This window comes from Muntiacus reevesi, chromosome 1 (genome assembly GCF_963930625.1).
Source record: "Muntiacus reevesi chromosome 1, mMunRee1.1, whole genome shotgun sequence".
In the NCBI taxonomy this organism is placed as follows: domain Eukaryota; kingdom Metazoa; phylum Chordata; class Mammalia; order Artiodactyla; family Cervidae; genus Muntiacus; species Muntiacus reevesi.
This window is the reverse complement of record NC_089249.1, coordinates 192,257,623-192,276,385: the sequence shown is the minus strand read 5'-3', so window position 1 is coordinate 192,276,385 and position 18,763 is coordinate 192,257,623. Positions and strand designations below refer to the sequence as shown.

Here is an 18,763-nt window from a genome sequence, read left to right as displayed (position 1 = left end):
GCAACTAAGCATGAGCACTAGTGGGTAATACGGTTTTAATGATAACTAACATTATCGCAATGTTTATCAATTGCCTAACAATGTTTCTCTACCCTGACTGAAGAAGGAATTCATAGGGCCTGGACTCCATCTCAGGCCTGTCCGTGCTGATCGTGCTCGGCTGCCTCTCCAGTGGACTCTGAACTCTCTGCTTAGTGCCTGTGGGAACGACAATGGAAGGATAAGACCCCCTCCGGACAGGGGAACCTTGAAGATCATATCCAGGTTACTCATCACCCAAGAGAAAACAGACACTAATCACCCCTGCCTCCGGACACTATCTATCAGAATGTAAGCACAGGCTTATCGGTTATTAACTATTTGGAATGTAACTGCGGGCTTACTGATTATTGACTGTTTGAACACATAACACCTGAATGATGGGGTTATTGTAGTTGTATTTACCCTGCCTTTGTTTATGTAAGTCTCAAGGGAATTGAGGTGGTGGGTTTGGACACGTACACATGGGGTATAAAAGATTTTCACAAATGCTGGATGGGGTCCTTGGCTAAGAGGAGACTCTGCCTTGGGCCCGCCGGTGTAATAAACTGCACTCCACTATCTGCATTGTCCTTCTGAGTGAGTCTGTTTCCCAGAAAGCGTGGCTATAACATGACAATATGTTCATTTGCCCAAAGGAATTATGAGTAGAGATTCTGATCTGATTTGTTCTAGGTTGTGGCTAGTCCATAACTAAATTTTGAAAGATCAAAAGGTGATTATATTGATCAGCCAGCACTAATAACACTGGTTAAGTATTTTATATTGATTTTAATTTGATTTCTTCCAGCAACCCTATAAGCTCAGTACAGTTAATATACTCATTGCACAGATGCACAAACTCCCCAGGTATTTGGGATATTAGTCTTTGGGGTTTTTTTCCCCTTTAGATTATTCCCAAATGTCATCATGTTTTGACCTATAGGAGAAATGAAGGCCTGAGTTGCCTTCATGGAGCTGAATGTAGAAAAAAATGCAATTTCTTATTAAGGAAGAATGACTCGAAAAGATCATAAGCTGATCTTAAGTAGGACAACTTGGAGTTTGAGACTTGGCTTTGATCCTATGCTCTTCAACTGTTGGTAAGAGTTAAGTTTGATGAGAAATCAACCCTTCATAAATTTTTAGGAGTAGAGAAATAGTTATGAAGGGTTACCTAGCCACTACACACAAAAACAACAAAACCAAACTCAGATTTTTTCTTAAGAGTTGCCGGGAGCCAGCACACGAGATCCCACCCATGACAAGGTCATGAGAAGACCTGACAAGCAAGGCAGATCAAGACTTCAGGGATTTCAAAAAGCTGCCCCAGCGCTCACCTTGAAGATGATCTCTGTCTTTCTGATACTTGCTATATTAGACTACTCCCTAATTTCTGTGACACAGGTAGAAGTCCTTCCCCGCTCTCTCTCCAAACAGAATCAACTTAGAACTTTAATCAATATGTCCCCCGGAAGGTGGTATCCTATAAGATTATCCAGGATGAAAGGAGTGTTTCAATTTAGACCCCTTTGCTGGCATTCTAGCCTGCTTGGCAAATGCGTACTAATGCACATGACTGCTCACAACACCTTAATCATAAACAGCATAAAGAACCTGATCACATAAAGGCTCTAATAGACACAGAGCCCTTTGGGGGTGAGGAAGCCCTACTAGAGAACACAAAAAAATTATTCTAAAAGTGGTTAGAGTTAAAGATTTAGAAAAATAAGAGTTTAGAATTGCTTATTTTAACCAGGAATGCTAAACAGGGGCTGCCTCACTGGAGCTGCAGAGTCTTTGTGTGGTAAACCTTTTAGATACATTTAACTGATAACTTCTGCGAAAGGACTAACCTTTGTGTTCATTAAAGAATACATTTACAAATGCAAATACAGCTTTGCATTCACCTAGGTCATAAAATGTCAATAAGCCCCAAGGCCAGAAGATAATGTATAAGACTCTCACAAAAAAGTATGCAGAAAACACCTTGGTTTCCTGAAGGATAAGCCAATGTAATATTAAACTATCTTCCCCTTTAAAAATGTGCTAACTTAGAATATAAAAGCTACGGTAAAAAAAATAAAGATTTGCCGGACTCTGCTACACACCCCCGGTCTGGTCTCTCTCTCTCTCTCTTTTTCTCGCCGACGCCGTTCGTCCTGAGTGTACCCCTGGATCCTGCTGAGGCTGGACCCCAGCAGAGAATGTCTAACACTGACAGAGAAAAACTGCAAAAGTGAAAAAAGTTCAGAGTATTTATTAAAATTTAATTATCAAAAAAGCAAGAGAGTTTCAGAAAAAAACATCTACTTCTGCTTTATTGGCTATGCCAAACAAAGCCTTTGATTGTGTGGATCACAACAAACTGTGGAAAATTCTGAAAGAGATGGGAATACCAGACCACCTGACCTGCCTCTTGAGAAACCTGTATGCAGGTCAGGAAGGAACAGATAGAACTGGACATGGAACAACAGACTGGCTCCAAATCGGGAAAGGAGTATGTCAAGGATGTATATTGTCACCCTATTTATTTAACTTATATGCACAGTATATCATGAGAAATGCTGGAGTGGATGGAGCACAAGCTGGAATCAAGATTGCTGGGAGAAATATCAATAACCTCAGATATGCAGACGACACCACACTTATGGCAGAAAACAAAGACCTAAAGAGCCTCTTGAAAGTGAAAGAGGAGAGTGAAAAGTTGGCTTAAAACTCAACATTCAGAAAGCTAAGATCATGGCATCTGGTCCCATCACTTCATGGCAAATAGTTGGAGAAACAATGGAAACAGTGACAGACTTTATTTTCTTGGGTTCGAAAATCACTGCAGATGGTGAAATCATGGCAGACTGCAGCCATGAAATCAGACGCTTGCTCCTTGGAAGAAAAGTTCTGACCAACCTAGGCAGCATATTAAAAAGCAGAGACATTACTTTGCCAACAAAGGTCCATCTAATCAAAGTTATGGTTTTTCCAGTAGTCATGTATGGATGTGAGAGTTGGACTATATAGAAAGCTGAGCACCCAAGAATTGATGCTTTTGAACTGTGGTGTTGGAGGAGATTCCTGAGAGTCCCTTGGGCTGCAAGGAGATCCATCCAGTCCATCCAAAGGAAATCGGTCCTGAATATTCACTGGAAGGCTGATCCTGAAGCTGAAATTCCAATACTTTCGCCACCTGATGTGAAGAACTAACTCATTGGAAAAGACCCTGATGCTGGGAAAGATTGAAGGTGGAGGAGAAAGGGATGACAGAGGATGAGATGGTTGGATGGCATTAATGACTCAATGGACTTGAGTTTGAGCAATCCCTGAGAGTTGCTGATGGACATAGAAGCCTAGCATGCTGCAGTCCATGGGGCCACAAAGAGTCGGACACGACTGAGCAAGGAACTGAACTGAATTATTATTTAATCCCTGGTACATCATATGTTTATACTATCCTCAGGATCAGTGACACTTTTAATGAAATACATATACTTTTAGCAAAAATATATTTATCAAAATATGAAACCCACCAAGGCCAAATATTTATATTTCAGTTATATTGAGAACACTTTGACCGCCACACTTGAGTGGACTTATCTGCATGGAAGATGGATATCATTAAACCACATAAAGATGAAAAACCCTTAAAGATAATTGGAATATAGAAAGGTTATCTGACTATAATTTATACTGTAGTGAATGTAGTTTGATCTCTTCAGGACTACATTACAAAGCAAGGGAATTTCTTGTACAGCATTTGGATAATAGCAGTACATTTGAGTGCTTTTTAGTATCCTGTAATTAAGAATAATTTTTTAAAAAGGAAAACAGTAATTTTTATTCAATATTTTTCCTTCAGAAGTAGGGGGCAGATATTTTACTGTGTTCATGGATTTGTTATCTTGGAATGTCTTTATTTCTCTTCTATTCTTTGGCCCCATGCCTCTAAAATAGATGTATAAAGAAATCAGTGAATATTTTGACCCTAATGAAGAATCACTCACAACTGAGAAACACTGCTAAAGGTGCTAAAGGGTATGATTATCAAGTGTAAATATTTCATTTGTAAATTGCTTCAATCAAAAGTATGGACACTAATCTGGGTGCCCCTACAATCATTTCCTGTTTTCAACATTCTTTTTTTTCTAAAGGTACCCCATCAACATGGAACCACAGAATCTAACAGGTGTCTCAGAATTCCTCCTCCTGGGCCTCTCAGATGATCCAGACCTGCCGCCCCTCCTCTTTGGACTCTTCCTGTCCATATACCTGGTTACCGTGTTTGGGAACCCACTCATCATTCTGGCTGTCACCCGGACCCCCACCTCCACACACCCATTTACTTCTTCCTCTCCAACCTGTCCTTAGCTGACATCAGTTTCGACACCACCACTGTCCCCAAGATGCTAGTGAACCTCCAGACACATGGCAAATCCATCACCTATGCAGGCTGCCTAGCTGAAGTGACTGTCTTTTCTCTTTTTGCCTGTTTGGAGAGTCTCCTTCTGACAGTGATAGTCTATGACTGGTTGGTGGCCATTTGTCACCCCCTACACTACCTGTTCATCATGAACCCCCACCTCTGTGGCTTCTTGGTCTTGGTGTCATTTTCCATCAGACTTTTGAACTCCCATCTTCACTACTTGATGATGTCACAGCTTACCTTCTGTGCAGAAGTGGAAACGCCTCATTTCTTCCGTGACCCTTCTAAACTCCTCAATCTTGCCTGTTCTAAAAACTCCATCAATATCATATTAATTTATTTCATCAGTACCATTGTCGGTGGGATTCCATTTTCAGGAATCTTTTGCTCTTATTCTCAAATTGTTTCCTCAATTCTGAGAGTCTCCTCATCAGGTGGGAAGTACAAAGCCTTATCCACCTGTGATTCTCACCTGTCAGTTGTATGTTTGTTTTATGGAACAGGCCCGTGGGCTGTACCTCAGCTCAGCTGTCTCATCTTCCCACAGGAAGGGTGCAGTGGCCTTGGTGATGTACACTGTGGTTACCCCTATCACCCCTATGCTGAACCCTTTCACCTACAGTCTAAGGAACAAGGACATCAAGAGTGCCCTCTGGCGGATTATCAGCAGAATAGCCTAATCCCAACGCCTGTGCCACCTTTTTTTCGGTTCATGGAAGTAGAAAATGCAACAAAATCAAACATGTGCAATAAGTGACTCTGAATCTGAAGTCACTTACTGTAAATGTACCTATCTGGCTCTCTACGTTTACACAATTTTTCCTCTTCATAGCAAAGCTTTAATGGAATTGGGGGATTAGCTGGATGCCCCATGTGTGTTTTAACCCTTCTGGGATTTTGCACATCACATCAGTATACCCGTCTCTTTTTCCTTAAGTATTACTCAGGACTCTTGGTCACAAGCAATCTTGTTTCTATCATCACAAAATAAACAGAGCTCTCTCTTTTTCTTGTTATGCATTGTTTCTATAACTTTCCTATGATTATTCCCTATGTGTTAGGTGGATCTAAACCCTACCTTAATGACCAACATATCTAATATATTTTTGCTCCTTAATGATTTTTGAGTAAATAGAGTGGATATTTGATTTCTAAACTGGAGTATTTTGAAATTGAAATAGGACATTATGAATATTGAGTTTGAATAAACACTTATCAACTGGGTTTTTCCTGGGAAAAGTGGGGTATATGCTTCCCAAGGAGTAGATGGGAGGGTACCTTTCAAAGCAAAGTCATTTCCCAATTTTGCTGATAATTCCTCCTTCCCATTCCATCTAACTTCTTCCCAATCATATTAAACAGCAAAACACAGAGACAAAAGTTGAATGATTTGACATCTAAAGTAGTCAAAATCATAGAGACAGTGGGTAGGATGGCAGTTTCCAGAGGCTTTGGAAAAAAGAATGGGGAATTAGTTTAGTGGAAATAGAGTTTCACTTGAGGAAGAAAAAAAGTTCTGGAGATGGATAGTGGTGTGTGTGTGAATGTTCAGTTGTTCAGCCATGTCTGACTCTTTGCAAAACCATGAACTGTAGTCTACCTGGCTCCTCTCTCCCTGGGATTTCCCAGGCAAGAATACTGGAGTGGGTTGCCTTTTTCTCCTTCAGGGGATCTTCCTGATCCAGAGATCAAACCCATGTCTCCTGTGTCTCCTGCCTTACATGTAGATTCTTTACCACTGAGCCACAAACGCTCCTGAACTGGACACTTAAAATGGTTAAGAGGATAAGCAAATAATAGCAAATGCAACAGTTAACAAAGGATTAATTTCCAAAATATACAAGCAGCTCATACAACTCAATACCAAGAAAACAAACAACCCAATCAAAAAGTGGGAAAGAGACCTAAACAGACATTTCTCCAAAAAAGACTTACAGATGGCTAACAAACACATGAAAAGATGTTCAACCTTGCTCATTAGAGAAATGCAAATCAAAACCACAATGAGTCTTCCAATCCATGAACACGGTATGTTTCTCCAACTGTTTGTGTCCTCTTTGATTTCTTTCATCAGTGTTTTATAGTTTTCTATGTATAGGTCTTTTGTTTCTTTAGGTAGATATACTCCTAAGTATTTTATTCTTTTTGTTGCAATGGTGAATGGTATTGTTTCCTTAATTTCTCTTTCTGTTTTTTCATTGTTAGTGTATAGGAATGCAAGGGATTTCTTTTTTTTTTTTTTTTTTTTTTTTTTTTTTTTTTAATATTATTTTATTAGTTGGAGGCCAATCACTTTACAACATTTCAGTGGGTTTTGTCATACATTGACATGAATCAGCCATATAGTTACATGTATTCCCCATCCCGATCCCCCCTCCCACTTCCCTCCCCACCCGACTCCTCAGGGTCCTCCCAGTGCACCAGGCCCGAGCACCTGACTCATGTATCCCACCTGGGCTGGTGGTCCGTTTCACCATAGATAATATACATGCTGTTCTTTCAAAACATCCCACCCTCACGTTCTCCCCCAGAGTTCAAAAGTCTGTTCTGTACTTCTGTGTCTCTTTTTCTGTTTTGCATATAGGGTTATCGCCACCATCTATCTAAATTCCGTATATATGTGTTAGTATACTGTAATGTTCTTTATCTTTCTGACTTACTTCACTCTGTATAATGGGCTCCAGTTTCATCCATCTCATTAGAACTGATTCAAATGAATTCTTTTTAACGGCTGAGTAATATTCCATGGTGTATATGTACCACAGCTTCCTTATCCATTCATCTGCTGATGGGCATCTAGGTTGCTTCCATGTCCTGGCTATTATAAACAGTGCTGCGATGAACATTGGGGTGCACGTGTCTCTTTCAGATCTGGATTCCTCAGTGTGTATGCCCAGAAGTGGTATTGCTGGGTCATATGGCAGTTCTATTTCCAGTTTTTTAAGAAATCTCCACACTGTTTTCCATAGTGGCTGTACTAGTTTGCATTCCCACCAACAGTGTAAGAGGGTTCCCTTTTCTCCACACCCTCTCCAGCATTTATTGCTTGTAGACTTTTGGATAGCAGCCATCCTGACTGGCGTGTAATGGTACCTCATTGTGGTTTTGATTTGCATTTCTCTGATGATGAGTGATGTTGAGCATCTTTTCATGTGTTTGTTAGCCATCTGTATGTCTTCTTTGGAGAAATGTCTGTTTAGTTCTTTGGCCCATTTTTTGATTGGGTCGTTTATTTTTCTGGAATTGAGCTTCAGGAGTTGTTTGTATATTTTTGAGATTAATCCTTTGTCTGTTTCCTCATTTGTTATTATTTTCTCCCAATCTGAGGGCTGTCTTTTCACCTTACTTATAGTTTCCTTTGTTGTGCAAAAGCTTTTAATTTTCATTAAGTCCCATTTGTTTATTTTTGCTTTTATTTCCAATATTCTGGGAGGTGGGTCATAGAAGATCTTGCTGTGATTTATGTCGGAGAGTGTTTTGCCTATGTTCTCCTCTAGGAGTTTTATAGTTTCTGGTCTTACATTTAGATCTTTAATCCATTTTGAGTTTATTTTTGTGTATGGTGTTAGGAAGTGTTCTAGTTTCATTCTTTTACAAGTGGTTAACCAGTTTTCCCAGCACCACTTGTTAAAGAGATTGTCTTTTTTCCATTGTATATCCTTGCCTCCTTTGTCAAAGATAAGCTGTCCATAGGTTCGTGGATTTATCTCTGGGCTTTCTATTCTGTTCCATTGATCTATATTTCTGTCTTTGTGCCAGTACCATACTGTCTTGATGACTGTGGCTTTGTAGTAGAGTCTGAAGTCAGGCAGGTTGATTCCTCCAGTTCCATTCTTCTTTCTCAAGATTACTTTGGCTATTCGAGGTTTTTTGTATTTCCATACAAATTGTGAAATTATTTGTTCTAATTCTGTGAAAAATACCGTTGGTAGCTTGATAGGGATTGCATTGAATCTATAGATTGCTTTGGGTAGAATAGCCATTTTGACAATATTGATTCTTCCAATCCATGAACACGGTATGTTTCTCCAACTGTTTGTGTCCTCTTTGATTTCTTTCATCAGTGTTTTATAGTTTTCTATGTATAGGTCTTTTGTTTCTTTAGGTAGATATACTCCTAAGTATTTTATTCTTTTTGTTGCAATGGTGAATGGTATTGTTTCCTTAATTTCTCTTTCTGTTTTTTCATTGTTAGTGTATAGGAATGCAAGGGATTTCTGTGTGTTAATTTTATATCCTGCAACTTTACTATATTCATTAATTAGCTCTAGTAATTTTCTGGTAGAGTCTTTAGGGTTTTCTATGTAGAGGATCATGTCATCTGCAAACAGCGAGAGTTTCACTTCTTCTTTTCCTATCTGGATTCCTTTTATGTCTTTTTCTGCTCTGATTGCTGTGGCCAAAACTTCCAACACTATGTTGAATAGTAGTGGTGAGAGTGGGCATCCTTGTCTTGTTCCTGATTTCAGAGGAAATGCTTTCAATTTTTCACCATTGAGGGTGATGCTTGCTGTGGGTTTGTCATATATAGCTTTTATTATGTTGAGGTATGTTCCTTCTATTCCTGCTTTCTGGAGAGTTTTAATCATAAATGAGTGTTGAATTTTGTCAAAGGCTTTCTCTGCATCTATTGAGATAATCATATGTTTTTTATCTTTCAATTTGTTAATGTGGTGTATTACGTTGATCGATTTGCGGATATTAAAGAATCCTTGCATTCCTGGGATAAAGCCCACTTGGTCATGGTGTATGATTTTTTTAATATGTTGTTGGATTCTGTTTGCTAGAATTTTGTTAAGGATTTTTGCATCTATGTTCATCAGTGATATTGGCCTGTAGTTTTCTTTTTTTGTGGCATCTTTGTCTGGTTTTGGAATTAGGGTGATGGTGGCCTCATAGAATGAGTTTGGAAGTTTACCTTCTTCTGCAATTTTCTGGAAGAGTTTGAGTAAGATAGGTGTTAGCTCTTCTCTAAATTTTTGGTAGAATTCAGCTGTGAAGCCATCTGGTCCTGGGCTTTTGTTTGCTGGAAGATTTCTGATTACAGTTTCGATTTCCTTGCTTGTGATGGCTCTGTTAAGATCTTCTATTTCTTCCTGGTTCAGTTTTGGAAAGTTATACTTTTCTAAGAATTTGTCCATTTCATCCAAGTTGTCCATTTTATTGGCATAGAGCTGCTGGTAGTAGTCTCTTATGATCCTTTGTATTTCAGTGTTGTCTGTTGTGATCTCACCCTTTTCATTTCTTATTTTGTTAATTTGGTTCTTCTCTCTTTGTTTCTTAATGAGTCTTGCTAATGGTTTGTCAATTTTGTTTATTTTTTCAAAAAACCAGCTTTTAGCTTTGTTGATTTTTGCTATGGTCTCTTTAGTTTCTTTTGCATTTATTTCTGCCCTAATTTTTAAGATTTCTTTCCTTCTGCTAACCCTGGGGTTCTTCATTTCTTCCTTCTCTAATTGTTTTAGGTGTAGAGTTAGGTTATTTATTTGGCTTTTTTCTTGTTTCTTGATGTGTGCCTGTAATGCTATGAACCTTCCCCTTAGCACTGCTTTTACAGTGTCCCATAGGTTTTGGGTTGTTGTGTTTTCATTTTCATTTATTTCTATACATACTTTGATTTCTTTTTTGATTTCTTCTATGATTTGTTGGTTATTCAGAAGCGTGTTATTTAGCCTCCATATGTTGGAATTTTTAACAATTTTTTTCCTGTAATTGAGATCTAATCTTACTGCACTGTGGTCAGAAAAGATGACTGGAATGATTTCAATTTTTTTGAATTTTCCAAGACCAGATTTATGGCCCAGGATGTGATCTATTCTGGAGAAGGTTCCGTGTGCACTTGAGAAAAAGGTGAAGTTGATTGTTTTGGGGTGAAATGTCCTATAGATATCAATTAGGTCTAGCTGGTCCATTGTATCATTTAAGGTTTGTGTTTCCTTGTTGATTTTCTGTTTAGTTGATCTATCCATGGTTGTGAGTGGGGTATTAAAGTCTCCCACTATTATTGTGTTACTATTAATTTCCTCTTTCATACTCGTTAGTGTTTGCCGTACATATTGCGGTGCTCCTATGTTGGGTGCATATATATTTATAATTGTTATATCTTCTTCTTGGATTGATCCTTTGATCATTATGTAGTGACCTTCTTTGTCTCTTTTCACATCCTTTATTTGAAAGTCTATTTTATCTAACAAACACATGAAAAGATGCTCAACATCACTCATCATCAGAGAAATGCAAATCAAAACCACAATGAGGTACCATTACACGCCAGTCAGGATGGCTGCTATCCAAAAGTCTACAAGCAATAAATGCTGGAGAGGGTGTGGAGAAAAGGGAACCCTCTTACACTGTTGGTGGGAATGCAAACTAGTACAGCCACTATGGAAAACAGTGTGGAGATTTCTTAAAAAACTGGAAATAGAACTGCCATATGACCCAGCAATACCACTTCTGGGCATACACACTGAGGAATCCAGATCTGAAAGAGACACGTGCACCCCAATGTTCATCGCAGCACTGTTTATAATAGCCAGGACATGGAAGCAACCTAGATGCCCATCAGCAGATGAATGGATAAGGAAGCTGTGGTACATATACACCATGGAATATTACTCAGCCGTTAAAAAGAATTCATTTGAATCAGTTCTAATGAGATGGATGAAACTGGAGCCCATTATACAGAGTGAAGTAAGTCAGAAAGATAAAGAACATTACAGTATACTAACACATATATACGGAATTTAGATAGATGGTGGCGATAACCCTATATGCAAAACAGAAAAAGAGACACAGAAATACAGAACAGACTTTTGAACTCTGGGGGAGAACGTGAGGGTGGGATGTTTTGAAAGAACAGCATGTATATTATCTATGGTGAAACGGACCACCAGCCCAGGTGGGATACATGAGTCAGGTGCTCGGGCCTGGTGCACTGGGAGGACCCTGAGGAGTCGGGTGGGGAGGGAGGTGGGAGGGGGGATCGGGATGGGGAATACATGTAACTATATGGCTGATTCATGTCAATGTATGACAAAACCCACTGAAATGTTGTAAAGTGATTGGCCTCCAACTAATAAAATAATATTAAAAAAAAAAAAATAAATAAATAAATAAAATCTAGATGAGTAAAAAAAAAAAAAAAAAAAAAAAAAAACCACAATGAGATATCACCTCATACCAGTCAGAATGGCCATCATCAAAAAGTCTACAAACAATAAATGTTGGAGAGGGTGTGGAGAAAAAGGAACACTCTTGCACTGTTCGTGAAAATATTAATTAATACAGCCACTATGGAAGACAGTATGGAGGTTCCTTAAAAAACTAGGGATAAAACCACCATATGACCCAGCAATCCCACTCCTAGGCATACACCCTGAGGAAACCAGGGTTGAAAAATACACATGTATCCAATTGTTCATTGCAGCACTATTTACAATAGCTAAAACATGGAAGTAACCTAGATGCCCATCGACAGATGAATGGATAAAGAAGTTGTGGTATATATACACAATGGAATATTACTCAGCCATAAAAAGGGATGCATTTGGGACAGTTCTGATGAGGTGGATGAACCTAGAACCTATTATACAGAGTGAAGTGAGTCAGAAAGAGAAAGATAAATATTGTATTCTAATGCACATATACAGAATCTAGAAAAATGGTGCTAAAAATTTATTTACAAGGAAACAATGGAGAAACAGACATAGAGAATAGACTTATGGACATGGTGAGAGGGGAGGAGAGGGTGAGATGTATGGAAAGAATAACATGGAAGCTTGCTTTCAGTTCAGTTCAGTCGCTCAGTCCTGTCTGACTCTTTGAGACCCCATGAACCGCAGCACGCCAGGCCTCCCTGTCCACCACCAACTCCCAGAGTTTACCCAAACTCCTGTTCATCGAGTCGGTGATGCCATCCAGCCATCTCATCCTCCATCATCCCCTTCTCCTCCTGCCCCCAATCCCTCCCAGCATTAGGGTCTTTTTCAATGAGTCAACTCTTTGCATGGGGTGGCCAAAGTATTGGAATTTCAGCTTCAGCATCAGTCCTTCCAGTGAACACCCAGGACTGATCTCCTTCAGGATGGACTGGTTGGATCTCCTTGCAGCCCAAGGGACTCTCAAGAGTCTTCTCCAACACCACAGTTCAAAAGCATCAATTCTTTGGTGCTCATCTTTCTTCACAGTCCAACTCTCACATCTATACATGACCACTAGAAAAACCATAGCTTCGACTAGACAGACCCTTGTTGGCAAAGCAATGTCTCTGCTTTTTAATATGCTGTTTAGGTTGGTCATAGCTTTTCTTCCAAGGAGCAAGTGTCTTTTAATTTCATGGTTGCAGTCACCATCTGAAGTGGATTTTTTAAGCTGGGGGAAGCTAATGGAAAATCACTGGAAGATGTTAGGGAAGGGAGGTGGGTTGATAGGATAGGCCATTTATGTTTGCTAATTGCTCCTTTTCTTTTTGGGACTTCCCAGGTGGTGCTACTCGTTAAGAAGCCACCTGCCAGTAAAGAAGACACAGGTTTGATACCTAGGTCAGGAAGATCCCCTGGAGGAGGAAATGGCAACCATTCTTGCCTAGAGATTCCTCATGAGAATCCCTACACACAGAGGAGCCTGGCAGGCTAGAGTCCATAGGGTCACAAAGAGTCAGACATGACTGAAGTGACTTAGCACACATGCACACTTTCTTTTTAACTGGAGGATAATTGCTTTACAATGTTGTGTTGGTTTCTGCTGGACAACAAAGGGAGCCAGCCATAATTGTACATATATCCCCTCCTTCTTGACCTCCTTCCCCACCTCCCATCCTACACCTCTAGGTCATCACACAGTACCAGGCTGGGCTCCCTGTATTGTATATCAGCTTCCCACTAGCTATCTATTTTACACATGATAGTGTATATATGTCAATGCTACTGTTTTGGTTACTGCTTTTTGAATTTAAGCTCTTACACTCCCACAGAAGCAGGGAGACAGGGGAACTAATTTTCTTGATGATTACATTTCAAAGGGAAGACTTTGTGAAAATCATTCTCTGGTTGTAAAAAGATGAGAGACTTGGAGATTTATCTACATTTACTAATAAAAGATGCAGACTGGACTTCCCTGGTGTTTCAGGGATTAAGACTCTGTGCTTCCACTGCAAGTGGCACAAGTTCAGTCCTTGGTCAGGGAACTAAGATTCCCACATGCCCACAGCATGGCCAAAAAGAAAAGAGTAGAGAAAGAATTTAGAAGTTTTCTAATGTAAATACTCTTAAGAAAAGAGAGTGAAGACAGATTGGTAGAAACTCATTTAAGCTGAGGGGGAAACTTAAGGTAGTCTTAGCCAATGAATATCCAACATTTCCACTGTTGTTACAACTTTGCAGTTCTTGGGGTTTTGATTGTGGTGTGGGAAGCTAAGCTCCACACTGAGCAGGAGTTTTAAATTATGCTTACAAGTAACTTGAGTTATAAACTCAAATGTCAGTGTTAACAGTGAGAGGCAAGGCAATAAATCTGGAATGGTGCAGTCACAGGTAAGCACACATCAGGAGCATTGTTAGACTTAGCTAACCAAAAATATCAAGAGCAAGTCAACAAAAGTCAGAAGGAGATACATGTATACAAAAGCTGATCCACTTCGTTGTTCAGCAGAAACTAACACAAGAGTGTAAAGCATCTATGCCCGAATTAAAAAGCAAAATTGAAAAAGATCCATGTACCCCAATGTTCATTGCAGCACTCTTTATAATAGCTAGGACATGGAAGCAACCTAGATGTTCATTGACAGATGAATAGATGAAGAAGTTGTGGTACATATATAGAGTGGAAAATTACTCAATCATAAAGAGGAACAAATTTCAGTCAGTTGTCATGAGGTAGATGAATCTAAAACTTGTTATACAGAGTGAAGTAAGTCAGAAAGAGAAAAACAAGTTTTCTGTAAGAATATATATATATATAACGTAGGAAAGTGGTACTGATGAACCTATTTGCAGGGCAGGAATACAGACTCAGACATAGAGAATTTGTGGACACAGAAGGGAAAGAAGAGGGTGCGATGAATTGAGAGCAGCATTGAAACAAATACATTACTATATGTAAAACAGATGGCCAATGGGAAGCTGCCGTATAACACAGAGAGCTCAACCAGGTGCTCTGTGACAGCCTAGGGGGATGAGATGGGGTAGGAGGTGGGAGGGAGACTCAAGAGTCAGGTAACATATGTATACTTATGGCTGATTCGTGTTGATGTATGCCAGAAACCAACACAATGTTGTAAAGCAATTATCCTCTACTTAAAAATAATTTTTTAAAAAAATAGTCAGTTCCACAATTGAAAATAATGATTCTTTTCCCAGTTGCCAGACCCAATCTCTCAGTCACAAAGCCTAGAGATTAAACAGATTAAAAGGAGATGAGATCCCCTTTTGGAAGCCCATTCTTGTTCTTCAAAATGGTAGCACTCTTCAAGGACATAACTTGGTGACCAGTTGATTCCACTGGACTCCAGTCCCTGTATGAGCAGCGATTCTTCTTTACCAAGTTGAATATTTATGTGTTTATGTTTGCCTTCCCTGCCTGCAGTGCCTTGGCAAACACACCATCGAAAGAACACATCATCCAATTTTGTCTTTTTAATATTTATTTATTTATATTTCTTTTTCATTGTGCTGGGTCTCCCTTTTTGCCTGTGGGTTTTCTCTAGTGGTGGCAAGCAGGGGCTACTCTCTAGCTGTGAGAGTAGTGATAAGTGTGGGCTTCTCCTTGTGGTGACTTCTCTTGTTGTGGAGCACAGACTCTAGCATGGATGGGCTTCAGTAGTTGTGGCTCATGGGTTCTAGAGCACAAGCTCAGTAGTTGTGGCACACAGGCTTACTCGCCCCACGGCATGTGAAATCTTACTGGACCAGGGGTCAAACGCATGTCCCCTCCACTGGCAGGTAGACTCTCAGTCACTGGACCACCAGGGAAAGTCCCATTTAATTTCTTCATGGTGAAGAATATGGGAAAATAAGCATTCATCAAGACATCTAGTAATTTGAACATATTCTGTACCCCCTGAAGCTGCTCAGCATCACATATCTCCAGGGTGGCAATTCTGTGATTCAATTCCTACTCTTCTGAATTCTAATCCAGTACTCTGTCCTGGCACAATACCTGAACATATGTCCCCTTTCATCCAGATTTTGTCACCATCTGGATCTTGTGTTTCAACTTCAGTAAATTCACCTAGAATGAGGCAGCTAGACCCAACAATTTATTAGCAACTGACCTGTTCTAATATTCTTGGCCTTGCACTTTTTCTGTCCTAGTTGTAAATGTTCATACCTTATTTTGGAAGCATACTAAATATATGCAGAAAAGTTCAACCACATTGAAAATCAAATAAATAATTTATTTGTCAGTGTATTTTCTGTTTGGACATAGAGCATGGTCTGATAAACACTGAAATCCAGGATTTAAGCTCTACGAGGGCAAATATTTTTGTCTTTATTTTCCTCCCTTCACTTCTGTGTTCCAGATATTTGCATCAGCCTGGCACAATGAGCACCGCTCAGAAAGTACTGCTGAATAAATGAATTTGGTAAGAACTAGCAATGGTATTGATAATAAGCACTATTTCATAATTCTTATTCAACTATTCTGAGTCTGTACTTGAAGTGGCTGGTATCAACCTGGAGGACTGGAAATCCAATCCAATTTACAGTGATGGATAAGTAAAAGGAGGGATGCAGAGAGTAGAACTGAGGTTAATAGAGACAACATTGTAAGAGGTGAACACGAAGTACTCACTAAACAATTCTGACCAAAGTCCCTTGCAGAGGATGAATGAGAAACAAAACTCGATGTGACTGAAAGGCAAAATTTCTTGTTGGAGAGAGTGTGGAGAAAAGGGTACCCTCCTATACTGTTGGTGGGAATGTAAATTGGTACAGCCACTATGGAGATTCCTTAAAAAACTAAATATAGAAGTTCATATAGAGTATATGATCTCACAATCCCACTCCTTGGCATATATCCAGAAAAAAACAAAAAGATACATGCTTTTCAAAGTTTATTGCAACACTATTCACCAAAACCAGAACAAGGAAGCAAGCTAAATGTTCATCAACAGGGGAATGAATGAAGATGTGTACATACATATAATAGAATATTACTCAGCTATGAAAAAGAACAAAATAATGCCACTTGCATTTACTTAGATGGACCTAGAGATTATCAAACCAAGTGAAGTAAGTCAGACAAATATACAGTATCACTTACACGTGGAATCCAATAAAAATGATATAAACAAACTCACAAAACAGGAAGACTCACAGATCTCAAAATCAACTGCATGGTTACCAAAGGGGGAGGGAGGGGAATGATAAATTTGGGAGATTGGGGTTAACAAATGTACAGTACTATGGATCAAATAGGTAACTAATAAAGACATTCGATATAGCACAGGGAGATCTACTCAATACTCAAATGACCTATATGGGGGAAAAGTCTACAAAAGAGTGGATATATGTGACGTGTAATTCATTTGCTTTGCTGTATAGCAGAGCCACCATTTTTTTTTCAATATTCTGTGGTAACCTTTACAAGAAAAGAATCTGAAAAAGAACAGATATAGGTGTATATATAACTGATTCACTTTGCTGTACACTTGGAATTAAAACAACATTGTAAATCAACTATACTTTGATAAAAATTTTTTCAAAAGAGGCAGGATTTCAAACACTTGAATGACATAACAATATACTGAGTAAATGCAAACTTGAGTAATTAAACACAGATCTACCTTCTAAAATTCATTCAGTAGTCATTAAAAAACGCTTTATTTACATGTGTAAAATTATTAAATAAGGGCTATTTAGGTCTGATATTCTAAATTCATGAAGTGTGTTTCTAAGACAATCCTGAAATTGTACAATGAACTGAATGCAAGATTTTTGTATTAAAGTGTATGTGCTTTATTTAAATAAAATACGTATGTACTCAAATCACCCACTCACAAACAAAAGAGGCAGTATTTCTTTAGCCAACTGCTGCTATCACTGTCGATTCAACCCCTGGACAAGTGTTCCCATCACTGAACACAGAGTGTTCTTCTAAAGACTTTTTGTAGAACCTTCTTGATGTCCCTGTTCCTCAGGCTGTAGATGAAGGGGTTCAACAAGGGGTGACCACAGTGTACATCACCGAGGCGATCATGCCTTTCCAGGAAGATGAATCAGAACTGAGGTACACACCAAGGCCTCTCCCATAGGACAAAGAAACCACGGACAGGTGAGATGCACAGGTAGAAAATGCCTTATATTTCCCATGAGCTGATGGGATTCTCAGAATGGAGGAGACAATGCGGGTGTAGGAGAAGAGGATCCCTGAGAAGGGAATAATGCCAAGAAAGCCAGTCACCATATACAGCAGGATGTAATTGATGAGTGTGTCTGAGCAGGCAAGTGTGAGGACCTGAGCAAGTTGACAATAAAACTGTGGAATGACCCAGTTTGGTACAGAAGGACAGCCATAACATCAACAGACTCTGGATCAGGGAGTATGACAAGCTGGTGAACCAAGACACAAGAACCAGTAGACCACAGAGGCAAGGGTTCATGATGACCGTGTAGTGCAGGGGGTGACAGATGGCCACAAAGCGGTCATAGGCCATCACAGTCAGGAGAAAAGTGTCCATACCTCCAAAAACCTTGAAAAGACACATCTGGGTGATGCAGCCTGCATAGCTGATGGATTTGCTCTGTATCTGGATGTTCACAATCATCTTGGGGACTGTGGTGGAGATGAAACCAATGTCAGCCAAGGACAAATTGGAGAGGAAGAAGTACATGGGAATAAGGACACAGGGGTCTGAGCTGGTGGCCAGGATGATGAGCTGGTTCCTGAGCACAGAGACCACAAACACAGATAGAAACAACCCAAATAAGATGCACTGCTTTTCTGAGTCTTGGGGAAATCCCAAGAGTAAAAATTCTAAAACATGTGTTTGATTCCCTGGTTCCATGTTGCTGATGCACCAGCTAAATGATTGAAGAAGGGGGAAAAAATGAAATAGCCACTGGACAGACTCTGGAGCCCCTGTACTTCTTTAATTTCTTAAAGTGAAGGATTGGGTATAAAAGCATTAACGTGGCAAAGCTTCAGAATCCTATATTGTTATTTGTTCTATGCAGCAGTTCAACCATGTCCACTGACCTTTGGGATACTCATCCATCATCCTGAACTCTGGCTTGTTGTTGATGATCAGTTTCTAAGGCATATATGACTCTTTGCAACACCACAGACTGCAGCCTACCAGGCTTCTCTGTCCATTGGGTTTCCCAGGCA

General features: G+C 39.5%; 2 pseudogenes; one reads left to right on the top strand and one right to left on the bottom strand.

Annotated features, from left to right (window-relative positions):
• Positions 1-4,176: 4,176 nt before the first annotated feature.
• Positions 4,177-5,115, top strand: LOC136156239 (olfactory receptor 7E178-like; annotated as a pseudogene).
• Positions 5,116-17,507: 12,392 nt separating this feature from the next.
• Positions 17,508-18,440, bottom strand: LOC136156237 (olfactory receptor 7A17-like; annotated as a pseudogene).
• Between the last annotated feature and the right edge of the window lie 323 nt (positions 18,441-18,763).